This window comes from Enhydra lutris, unplaced genomic scaffold, assembly GCF_002288905.1.
Source record: "Enhydra lutris kenyoni isolate GAN:26980312 unplaced genomic scaffold, ASM228890v2 scaffoldscaffold17, whole genome shotgun sequence".
Classification (NCBI taxonomy): Eukaryota; Metazoa; Chordata; class Mammalia; order Carnivora; family Mustelidae; genus Enhydra; species Enhydra lutris.
This window is the reverse complement of record NW_019154101.1, coordinates 42,339,568-42,350,696: the sequence shown is the minus strand read 5'-3', so window position 1 is coordinate 42,350,696 and position 11,129 is coordinate 42,339,568.

Here is an 11,129-nt window from a genome sequence, read left to right as displayed (position 1 = left end):
GCAAGGACTGGGCTCAGAGCACCCAGCAGGTGGACTGCAGTTGGGGAGATGTCCCGGTGAGGGGTCCTTCCTGGTTGTAGCTTCTCTGGGAGGCCCTGGGCTGAGCTCTGTCTCTGCAAAGGCACGTAAACATGTTCTTTGTTCCAGGATCTCCAGCAAAATGAGCTGGGCAGGCGGCTATCTCTAGGATATGGGGCCTGGATACCTGGGTCTAGCTCTGAAGAGCTATAGCTGGCCCCAGCTTCACCCGCAGTTCCAGAGGCCGGGATGGTGCCTGGAGAGACTTCAGCAGGAGACCAGGAGCCAGCAGGAGACCAGGCACCCGCCTATGGAGAGCCTGACACTGTCCCAGAAGAGCTGGCACCTGCCCCTGCCCCAGCCCCTGCTCCTGCTCCTGCTCCTGTGCCTGCTCCTGCCCCTACCCCTGCCAGAATCTCTCCCCCTTCCCCTGCCAACAGCCTGTGCTCCTGCTCTTGCATCTCTCCCTGCTCCTGTCCCTGCCCCTGTCTCAACCCCTGCCCCTACTCCTGCCCCTGTGGGTCTCCCAGAGCCACATCCAGAGCCCACAGCCCTGCTCCTCATACAATTATCCCTTGTTCTATCCCCCAACCCTGACTGACGGCCTGCAGGGATGATTCATCCCCTACCTGTATATTCTTTCTCTCTGGTACATATTAACTGTTATTTTATCTTTCCATGTTCTGCATACTGTTTGTTTTAAATAAAATTACTTCTTTTCACTTAACGTCATGAGCGTTAAGCACATTCCCAACACTGTGCCCCCACACCACAGAACATCGCTGCAAGATATATCCTTCCCCAAAGGAAACCCTGAACCCAAACCCCTCAGCTGCTTTCTCTCTCTGTTCCTTTGCCTGTTCTGGATGTTTCTGTATGTGGAATCACACAATATGTGCCTTTGTGTCTGTCCACCTACTTTCAAAGGGGACTCGGTTTTTTTCTGTGTTTATGTGACATAGAATTTCCCTTATTCGATATTGAAACCCCCAATGGATTACAGATGAGATGTAATCATAGAGGCCCCTTTAGGAATTATGAGCACAATCTCAGGGGCAAGACCCCTGTTACTCCTGGGACACCACAGCCTGACCCCAGACAGGACATGCCTGGTTCCTCCTGTGGCCCACACAGAAACCAGGGAAATGCAGAAAGCTGGAAGACATGCCACAGAGGGCAAACACATTGCTCACAACCCAAGGCCAGAAAAAAGTTTCACCTGACTCTGCTCCAAACCAGGCTCCAAGTTGCAGAGTTCCACAGGGACAGAGATCAAACTCATGCAAGTCCAGGGAGGGGGATAGGCGCATGGGATGTGTCAGAGATGTGGAAGCTTCTGGGGAAAGACTCTGACAGAGGAAACCTTGTGAAGGCAGCACTGGTCACCCTCAGAGTGGCAGGTGTCTGGTCTGGCGATGGAGAGCCCTGGGGAGAATGTAAAGAACCAGAAGTCCAATGCAGGTCCCCTGGAGAGAAGGGTGATGGACACCCCTGTCTGGGAGAACAGTAAGCAGCACCCATCCCAGGCCGCAGATGCACCCATCTCCTAGCAGTGCTCGGCCTCAGACTCAGCCCCAGAAACTCCAGCACAATTTTTCACAGATGTATTGTCAGGAGTGTTCAGCACAGCAGTGGTGGAGAGAGCAGGGAATGGAACAACACTAATGTCCCAGTTCTCATGATAGAATGTCCTGTAGCTACTGTCCCAGGGTCATCAGGGCACAGGATCCGGGAAGCCCCTCCTGAGACCCCCCCTCCTCTTGCCACCTTGCTCCTGGGAATATTCAGGATTGTTTGAGGAGGTGGGGAGGATTTAGGGTGACAGCAGGGAAAAAGAAGGTCAGCACTGGGAGGACAGAGGGATGTGACAGCATCCAGGGCCCAGGCTGTGATGCCCTTGGACCTCACCCCAAACAATGGCTCCTGACGTATGGACCGGATTTCTGCTCTACCACCCCCTCCTTCCTGACCTCATTTATTCACCGTCTCATTCATTACCCCCTGTCTCCTCCCCTCCACCCCTCCTTTCCCTCCCCTACTCCATCTCCCTCCCATCCCTCCTCCCTCCCTTCCCTCACTCCTCCCTCTCTCATCCTTCCTCCCTTCTCCTTCCTCCCTCTCAACCTCTTTCCTTCCCTTCCATCCAGCCTCCCTCACTCCCACCTGGCCATCTTCCTTCTCTTCCCCTCCCTTTCTCCCTCCTTCCCTCTCTGCCCTCCCTCCCTCCTTCTCCTCCCTCATGCCCTCCTTTATTCAGCAGAAGATCTGGGGTCCCTGCCCTGTACTGAGCACTGGGGCCTCATCTGTGTGCACTCCCCCCAACCCACGTGGTCATGTCCCCTGTGGGAGGAGACAGGGGGCAGTCCTCAAGGCTAGCAGTGGTGATGAGCACCAGGAATCTCCTCGTGAAAACAGAGGACAGTTGCACAAAGAAAAGAATGGAGAAACCCATGCTTAGCACTTCCTGTAGAAAAATCTAGTCCTGAAAAGTAAATATATCCTAGACTTCATGCAATGTGAGTGCTATTGGCCATATGCCCTGATTCCTAGAAGCAACAAAGAGTAAATAATCCAGTGTTGATGGGGGTTAGTGACAAACTTTTCTGACCAAGTGACAACGTTTCAGCCAACATCTCCAGGGCCTCCGAGTTTTCCAAGGGTCTCTGTGATCTTTTGACTCTTCACATGACCTGCTTGGGAGGCTCTGTCCTGCCATCTTCATTGTCTCCTGCCTTTTCTGTGACCCTTCTGTGGTCTCCCCTCCCCCCACCAGGGCCACCCTCACCAGGATTCGCCATGTCCCTTACCTGGGTGCCCACATCCCACACTGGGCTCCATGAGCGCTATGTTTTTTGCAAGTCCTGTGTGCTCCCTCTGGGGTCACCTGGCTTCTCTGTTGAAGCGACCTGCCTCTACCTACACTGGGTCTCCTCTGATGAGTCTGTGAGGCCAACCCGTGCCCATGTCATGGCCATGGAAGTGCAGTCCAGAAGGTCCAGACAACCTACTCCCAGTCCCAGCATATTGAGCCTGGGCCAAGAGTGGTGCCTGAGCAGAGGAGGAGTTGGGCCCAGGGAGCCAAAGGGACAATGTGGCACAGTGAGTCCCCAAGAGGAGAGCGAGCATGGTGGGGTCCTAGCACTCAGGCACTCAGGCCTCCTGGGAGACCACGTCCCACCCACACTGGATCTGTCCCCAGGGCTGGAGTTCATCAGGGTATCCACCCTCCCAGGCAGCAGGCTGGCAGCAACTACCAGGGGAAGGGCACGACTGGTGTAGGAGAGAGTCCTTAGACAGAGAGGAGGGAGCAGGCGCTCCCCAAGCAGCAGGTGCACCGGGGTGGACTGAGGGGGCATCATCGGACAGCAGTGTCTGCAGCTGGAGTCTCCACCCAGGCCCCTTCCTGAGGCCCAGCACAAGCTTGTCTGGATGGCCTATGTCCCCAAACACAAAGTCTGACCCAGGACCTCCCCTCAAGCTCCTACTCCTAATCCTTTGTACTCAGCTCAAGTGTAAGAAATGGCCAATAGTTAGGTGGTGTTGGGTGCACAGAAACATGTGATTTTCTGGCCCACACTGTAAGATTGTTGGCATTTTAAAGATCTTGGGGCTTTGACTCAAAAATGGTAGAATGCAGAGTACCTGGGTGGCTCAGTGGGCTAAGCCTCTTCCTTCAGCTCAGGTCATGATCTCAGGGTCCTGGGATCGAGTCCCACACTGGGCTCTCTGCTCAGTGAGGAGCCTGCTTCCTGCCCCCCACCAACTGCCTCTCTGCCTACTTGTGATCTCTTTCTCTCTCTGTCAAATAAATAAAATCTTTTTTAAAAAATGGTAAAATTCCAGGGACCCTAGCCAGCTTTCTAGAAACCTGCCTCTGTGCCTTGCAGTGCTCCCATCCCACCGGCTCTGCTCAGAAGCCCTCCAGGCCACAGGCCCATGGTCTTGCAACCTCAGACACCCCAGATGATGTGCCTTCAAACAGCGATCCAGGTGGGGCAGTAAATCCCCCTCCCAGAAAGTAAGGGTAATGCTGACTGAGTTGTTTGAAAACAGCCAGGTCAGGGGTCCAGGAAGACACCAGAGGCACAGGAGTAACTGAGGAGCATCTGAAGGTCAGGTAGGGACAGTGGGAATCGCAGGTGGTTTTGCCTAGGAGCAGCTCCCGTCCCCCTAAACCCTCAGTGTGATGGCTCCACTGGGAGATGGGGGAAGGACCATACCTGGAGGACCCGTGGCTCCACTGTCAGAGGTTGCCAACTTGATCTGTGCACAGGTGGGGAAACCCGGCCACACCCCAAAGAATTTCTGGAAACAGTAGCCATCTCAGTGGCAGCTGACCTGGGAGGTCAACCTTCCAGCTGCCTGAGGTGGGATGGAGCCACAGACCAGTACACTAGCCAGAAATGGAAGAAGTAGAACTCCTTCTTCATTTCAGTAGTTTCTGAGTTGCCGGCTTGTTCCTATGGTTAGTATACTTTGCAAGGGCTTGAAAATGTTCTCCTCGTGTTCTCTGCTGGAGAGGATCTTGAAAAATCTCTGGTTTATAGGTAAAATCATCCAGAATTGACCTTGGTTGGCACAGCAATGCTGGGAAAAGTATGGAGTTTCCCCCCAATACTAAAAATAGTACTCCTTTATGAACCCACTACTGGATCATTAGCAGGAAATGAAGTCAGACATTTGCAGAAAATGAAGTGAAGGAGGGCTTGAGTGAGTTTCTTGAAGTAAGGTCTGCACACTCTCACCCAATCTCCCTGAGGAGGGATGGCCAGCCTTAGCAACAGGGCACCCATGTGGGAAGTCGTAGGCAACCCTCCCCTGGAGGCAGGTGCTTCCCTGGACAATGGGCTGCCCCAGAGCTGGGAGGTCTCCACTGCAGTGCATTCAATGTCCTGGATACTAGGAGGAGACAGAGTACAGCACCAGGCCAGTGAGGGTCAGGACACACTGCCCCAAATATGGCACCTTGGCAAATATAGAAACTGAAAGAATTTTCCATAGAGCAGAAGCAGGAAGGTCCCTCCGATTCCCAGCTATCAGCTCTTCTTCCCTGAAGCAGGTCCGAATACTCCCACGTGTTACTTTCTCTCTCCAGATGGCAGGGAGGACACGCTCATCACCAGAGTCAAGGAATTCAGGGCCACAAAGTCTAGAGGAACAAACCTGGTTAAACTAACCTTTATCTTCCTAGTTAGTTTTTTACCCTTTACCAGCCCTAGCTCAAACCCCTGTGTCTCTCAATTCTTTACACATTGATTGCTTCTTTGCCTAAAACGTAGAAGAACTGTCTGCTTCAATTGCCTCTGATGGTCTCCATGTTCTTGGGAGGCTCCCAGCAAAAAAAAAAAAAAAAAAAAAAATCCCTACACTTTGCCAGCTTTTCTCCTATTCATCTGTCTTTGTCAATTTCCAGACCCAGCCAGGGACTTTAAGAGGAGTTGAAGAAAACTTTCCTCTCTTGCAGCTTTGTTGGGGGGGTGGGGGGTGGCAGGTGGAGTTTGGAAAATCCATCCCATCTTCCTGACCTTGGTTAAAACTGTCCTCTGCTGGGAAGCAGCACAGAGTTGTGCATGGCTGGGGGAGCCAGGGAGAGGCAGGTGGAACATGTAGGAAGCTACCTGACTCCCAGCCAGGGGACTTGGCCCCATTGACAGAAGGGAGGGGGGTGGGGGGATGGGGTAGCTGGGTGACAGGTATTAAGGAGGGCACATGTTGTGATGAGCACTGGGTGTTACAGGTAACTAATGAATCACTGAACACTACATTAAAATCTACTGATGTACGATATGTTGGCTAATGAATTTAAATTTTAAAAATTAAGTTAAATTTAAAAATTAAAAAAAAAAAAAAGGCAGAAACCACACATAACTCAGAGGGCTCCATGCTCCTGGAAGCTGAGCTAGCAGCCACAGCCAAGGCCTCTGGCGGTCAGGGGACTGAAGGTCTGAGAGGGGGCTTGGTGCAGCCCTGCCCCTGAAGCCCCATGGCCAAGGCAAGGAGCAGGGACTGAGAGGGAAGTTCTGACCAGAGGCCATCCTGTTTCCATGGCTACCACAGGACCACCCCCACCCCCACCAGGCAGTGTCTGTCTAGAACCAGGAAGAAAATCTTTTCCCTTGATTGTTCTTTTTAAAAATGGTTGCTCAGCATTGACACAGAAATCACCCGACATAAAACAGGAGCCGTTCACAGCTGCAAATGACCCAGAAGTTATCAAACTCTAGTGACCACAAAGAGAGAACCTTGTGTCCCCAGGCAGGCCTCCTGTGTGCAGGTGCAGCTGGGGCCGTGGAAATGCCCATGTGGGCAGGGCTGGGCTCCATGGTCTCCCTCAAGGGGAGAGAAGTTAGGAACCTACTTTCACAGCACTGCTCAGGACAGCACCTCCTGATGGAGATGGGGACAGTCCCTCATGAGTCCCAAATGTCCTGGTGATTCTTGGGCACGGCCTGAATCTCAGCTTCTTTACCCCAGCCATCATAGGTCCCACAGATCCTCCAGGGGACACCCCAGACACCATGGGTCCCACAGGTCTTCTGGGGATAGCACCTTGGTGGGCTTGTGGTCCAGCAGGTACATGTTCAAGTGGCTCTCGTCATGCCACACAACCTTGATCCCATTGGCCAGGTCGGCCCCCATCACCAGGTGACAGGCCAAGGTCAGTCAGTGAACCTCCACTGCCAACCCCTCAAAAAAGTCCCCATGTAGTAAATGTCACCCTGGTTCCTGGGGATGTGGGCCTGGGACTGTGGTCATTGCTGGTAGCTGAAGTCTTCATGGGACACCTGGTAAAAACTGGGGTGCAGGGTGCCAAAAAGGGAGGACAGGATCTCCATGTCCACAGGGTCACAGAACTTCATGTCCACATCCACAAACACCAACCCACAGTCAGGATGCTGGAGCCAGGAACACTCCCCCTATGCCGAGCTCTCGGGCAAACCCTGCAGGTGCCCTTCCCTGGCCGACCCCCTGCAGGTCCTATCCCCACCTGCCAGGAGTGGAGAACCTTTGGGCACAGCCCTCCTTTCAATGGCCTACAGACTGGCTAGAATCAGCAGGGCTGGCCTCCTGCCCCACTTTGCTCTGAGGGGGCTGTCGCTGGCCCCACAGAGCTGTCTCCACCCCCATAAGGTCCTCCCTTGAAGGCTCCTGGGCCTCTTGCTGACAAGGCCCATCAGTCAACTGCTGCTGTTCCTAGGAGTGGTCACCCTTGAACTCCCCCAGATCAGGAATCGGGTCCAGCATGTGGGCAGGGAAGGGGAAAGAGGACCCCCGGAAGAACAGGGGGCTTGTTTAGGCCCCAGCCATGAGCCCAAGAGTGGAAGCTCCCAGGTCCTGGTCTACATCTCCTAGGCTCCAAGAAGTTGGAAGTCTTGTCTCTCTGAGGGGACCGCCTGTGGGGACACCAGCTCCCCCATTGTCAGCAAGGGTGGTGAGCCCCTCTGAGATGGATTTTTGTTAAGGTTTTATTTATCTGTTTGACAGAGAGAGAGACAGCTAGAGAGGGTGTTAGGGTACGGAATCCACCACCCCTCAATTAGACAGAGAACACTCTCGATAATGCAAGTCACACAGCAAGGTTTATTTCCAACTAGCTGGGGTCCAAGTATCCGCCTGGCGCAGCGGGTTTCAACAAGGACCCTGAGCACTCAAAGCCAAGGGTTTATATAGCATTTTCAAGGCACTTTCTCATAGCTACAGACATCTCTTGTGCCTCACTTTGACAGTTTAACTTTGTTTAACTTTTTGCCACCCCGGTGTCACCCTGGCGGTTAAGTGAGATTTAGGTTTAGAAGAATTTTCACCTTAATTACATTTCCTTCTGCCTTAGCCTCCTACAGTTTTATGGTGGGGAGGGCGACCTTTGGCCTCGAGGTACTAAGCCATTTGTCTCTGGACAGCGGGCCATTGAAAAGATGGCCTTTTTGTTGTAAATCACCAGGACATTTGCAAACCAAGGGAGACTCCGGTCTAGCAGGATTGTGATCTCTGCAAGTTAACTATTTGTTTTCTTTAACATCTAGTCCCTGTGGCGCCATCGCCTAACCGCCTTACCGCCCTGGTGGTATATGATTAAGTTGTTTCTTAGGTTTTAGCTACTTTCTCTTATCTCAAGTTACATGCGCCCTGTGGGCTGGTTAGGGACGCTCAGTAAAATGGCTCCCAGACCTTCAGGATCACCATTCTTATGCTAACCCACTCTTACAGTGCAAGGTGCTGGCTTTTGCTTTGCCAAGATGGCTGTACTTCTGTCAGGGCCAGACCCGAGGTGGGTACAGCCTTGTTTTTCTTGGCCTCCACACCTGGAGCTGGTTTCCAGGACTTGTTTTTTAAGTCCCCTGGGGGAAGGGGAGCAGGGACAGTAAAATAGGTCCTTACAAGGGAACACAAGCAGGGGAAGTGGGAGAGGGAGAATCATGCTCCCCACTGAGCAGAGCGCCCAACATGGTGGGGTTCAATCCCAGGACCCCAGGATCACAACCAGAGCTGAAGGCAGATGCTTAATGACTGAGCCATCCAGGTGCCCTGAGACTGATTTTTTCACACAGGCACTAAGGCTACTTCCCAGTGCCTGCCCCATACCTGGCAGCTTAGTAAATCGCTCACACAGGGAAAGTGGGCACTACATTTAAATAGGGGACATGACCACACAGAGCTGCGGACAAGAGTCAGCTCACCGTGGGGCAAGTCCAAGTCCAGCCAAAAGGGGAACAGGCCAGACATGAAGCAGGGGGAGAGAAGAGTGCTCCTGGCAGAGGGCAGGCAGAATGTAAAGGCCTGGATCAGGCCCAAGGCACATGTGGGACAACCACACACCCGGGAGCCCCACAGAGGTGGGGGATATGAAGTGGGAGATAAAAAGCTGGAGAGGACAGGCAGCTGGGGAGCGGATCACAAAGAGGCTCAAAGGTTATGTTCTGAAAAGATCACTCCGCTGGTTACCAGAGAAGAATGGGCTCTATACAGTGAAGGACAGGGAGCCCCTAAACCTAAGCCCTAACCCTAACCCCACCCTAACCCCAATCAAACACTGCTCAATTTTGAGGACAGCTCTACTCTGAAATCAAAACAAATCCATCATGCTGGCTTTCACTCCTTGCTCAGTATTGCACTGAAAGTTCTATCCAGAGCAATAAGGCAAGAAATAAGGAATCCTCATGTGAAAGGAAACAGTAGAACTAGGTCTATTCAGAGACCAAAGATGGCATCATCTTATACAGAGAGCTTCCTAAAGAATCAACAAGAAATGATCACAGCCAGTTCCCTAATTCCGCAGTTACAGGAAAAAATATCAATACACAAAAATCTCTCTTATTTGTATACACTAGTAATGAATCACCCAAAAAGGACTTTAAGAAAACAATTCCATTTTAGGGAACATCCACATGGACAAAATACTTAGGAAAAGATGTAATCAAGGTATACATCTTGTACACCAAAAATTACAAAACATTGCTGAAAGATAAAGTAAGGTAAACCTAAATAAATCTGAGGACATCCCAAGGTGATGAAAAGACATACTACTGATAAGATGGCAACAGTAACAAAGCAATGTGGAAATTCATTATACTCCCAAGAAATTTCACAAAGGCCTTTGGGAAGAAATGCACAAGCTAATTGTAACAGTCATATGGAATTTTAAGGGACCACAAGATAGCCAAAACTACCTTGAAAAAGAAAATCAAAGGTGAAAGGTCATACTTCCAAAGTTCAAATCTTAATACAGAGCAACAGTAAATGAAGCATTGTGATACTGTTGTAAAGGCATGCATACAACCTGAAACAAATAATACATTATATGTTAATTAATTGATTTTTAAATTTACCAAAAAATTTTGAGTAAATAAAATAAATTTCTTCCTAAAAAAATGCATACAGATCAGTGGGATTTAACTGAGAGCCCAGAAATAAACCCCTTCATCTATGGTCCACTGAATTTTGACAAGGGTGGACAACATTACACTGGGGGGGAAAGAATGGTCTTTTCAACAAAGGGGGTTAGACAATTGGCTATCGATGTATAGAGGAATGGAACTGGACCCTTACCTCACACCACATATACACATTAACTCAAAATAAGTTAAAAGCTTAAATGTAAGAGGTGAAATTATAAACCCTAGAAGAAGAAAATGAGGATAAATCTTGATAATCTTGGATTTAGCTATGCTTTTAGATCTGACACCAAAGCATAAGACGGGAAAGAAAAAAAATGGATAAAATAATATCCTCAAAATTAAAAGTCTGTTCCAGGTTCCTGGGTGGCTCAGCTGGTTAACCGTCTGACTCCTAATTTTGGCTCAGATCATGATCTCAAGGTCATGAGATTGAGCCCCATGTCAGGCTCCACACTGAGTGTGGGGCCTGCTAAAGATTCTTTTTCCTTCTCCCTTTGCCCCTATCCACTTGCATACTCTCTCTCTCATTCACTTTGAAAAAAGAAATGTAAAAAATTTAAAAATATATGTACATCAGAAGATACTATGTAGAAAGTGAAAAGACAGCCCCCAGAATGGAAGGAAATATTTGTACATTATTTATCTAATAAGAGTCTGTTGCCCAGAATATGTAAAGGGCTTTTACAACTCAAAAAAAGACAACCCCATTGTTAAAATGGACAAAGGACTTGGATAGATCCAGAGAAATCACACAAATGGTGAAAAGCACATGAATAGATGTTAAACATCATTAGTCTTTATGGAAGTGAAGATTTAAACCAGTTAGATGTCCTTTTACACAAGTAGAATCACTATGATCGAGAAAAAATAACAAAAGGATGTTGAGAACCTGAAACCCTTAAACCTTGCTTGTGAAAAATGGTACAGTCTACATATAAAATAGTTTGGCATTTACTCAAATAGATCCAAGCAGAATTACCATAGGGTTCAACAATTGTATTCCTAGATATATACCCCCCAAATTGAAAACACTGGTTCAAACAAACAAACAAAAATGTACAGGAATACTCATAGCAGCCATGTTCACAACAGGCAAAAACCAGAAATGTCCATCCACGGGGAAAAGGATGTCCTTTTGCAAATGACAGATGCAAATGTCCATCCATGGGCTAAAGAATAAATAAAATGAGGTAGATCCATAAATGGTTATCTTGT